Below are 1,551 nucleotides of genomic sequence, written 5' to 3'. Positions count from 1 at the left end.
TTAATATATTTGGTAATCAGAGAAATGACTAAAGAGAGTTTCTAACTTTTGATGTGATTATTTAATGTTTTGGGGCATTTCTGAATAAAGAGCAGAATGTTTTATTTGATAGAAATGATTCTGATCATTTTTATATCAACATTGATGAACAGACACTTTTACAGTGTTTAAAGAACATATTTACATAATTCCATAATTTAATCTACATTTAACGTTTCAAGACAACAAATTATTTTCTTGTATTTATTTTTTATACATTATTGAGAAATGACTTGATTTATAAATCAGTCATTGTCAAACATTAAACTACATATTTTTCTTACTTTTTTCCAGATAAAAATATTTATTACAGGATGTCAACTAGCAAAGAGTGAAGATAATTGTAACAGAGTAAATTATTTTTATTTCATTACATAAGCTGCATTAATACCGTGATACTTCAGATTGAGATATTTACACAAAAAGTGAAAGAATAAAACATTTATTTATTAAACTGGGAGCACTGGTCACAGGCTTCAGTCTGCTGGTCTCACTGGGAGAACTCAATGACTTCTGAGACGTCCTGGTTCACAGGCTGAAGCCAAGGATAAGAGAGAAATTATCCACAAGTTTGCTTTTATTTTTGAAAATCCTACCGGTAGTGACGCAGTGTTTCCTGCCAGCTGAGTCGTGCAGTGTCATTAACATTAGCATCTAGCACCGGCGGTTCGGAAGGAACTTTTGACGTTATCAACTCTATCTGTTCGGCTTTAACTGACGAGCCAGAAACGGAACCGGCAGCGAACTTCCAACACGCTGAGTCCAGAACCAGGTGAGTCCACCAGCTTTACTTGGGGGGCTCAGTCGGGTCAGATCCCGGACAGAACCGGACAGGTTAATCTTGTGGGTTTTCAGTGGGTTCTGTTCATATCTTGGTCGGTTCTACAAGGAAGATGGGTTCTGTTCTGTTGGTTTTGGGCTCCAGCTCGTGAAAACCTGAGGTTCTCTTCAGACCAATAACCCCGGAACATCCAAGTTCAGTTCAGATTCGGCTCTTTGAACCTGGTCTGGGCTCCTTTTGCCTGAATCACTGCGGCTTGACGTTCTGCTGAGGTTCTGGAGGTTCAGGTTGATTTGGTTCTGGTGTCGCTACTGATAATACGGCATAGGTCCTGGCCGGCCCGTTTGCAAGTGTTACCATGGTGACTAGAACAGGTTTTGGTACAGGTGTTGCATCAAAATCTGCTAATTACGTGGTTAAATATTGTTATAAATACACTCAGATGGCGGTGAAGAGGTGGCAGAACTCTGAAAAATAGTTTTACGTGCTGACATAATCTACTGGCCTGTACAGTAAGGTCACGGATTATTATGGCCATCAAAATCTGTGACCAGTGTCAATTTGACTGAGAGTTAAATATGGTTATAAGTGTGATATGACTGTAATGAAGAGGTAGCAGAAACATTAAAAATCGTGTTAAAAACGACCAGCACACTTAGAATCATTTCTTAATCGTTTAACGACTTATTAAACGGTCACATTTGGTTTACATATTTTAATGACAGCACATA

At 38.3% G+C, this 1,551-nt stretch overlaps 1 protein-coding gene across 1 annotated transcript in view; it reads left to right on the top strand.

Moving 5' to 3' along the window:
* The first annotated feature begins 644 nt into the window (after positions 1–644).
* cunh7orf25 (chromosome unknown C7orf25 homolog) overlaps positions 645–1,551 on the top strand; it is a 4,220-nt gene continuing 3,313 nt past the window's right edge. Inside the window, exon 1 of the mRNA XM_007542682.2 lies at positions 645–811. The gene's annotated coding sequence lies outside the window, so the exon portion shown is untranslated. The remainder of the gene's footprint in view (positions 812–1,551) is intronic.

Source organism: Poecilia formosa, unplaced genomic scaffold, assembly GCF_000485575.1.
Source record: "Poecilia formosa unplaced genomic scaffold, Poecilia_formosa-5.1.2 Scaffold718, whole genome shotgun sequence".
NCBI classification, from domain to species: Eukaryota; Metazoa; Chordata; class Actinopteri; order Cyprinodontiformes; family Poeciliidae; genus Poecilia; species Poecilia formosa.
The sequence above is the reverse complement of the archived record's forward strand: the minus strand, read 5'-3'. Positions and strand labels throughout refer to the sequence as shown.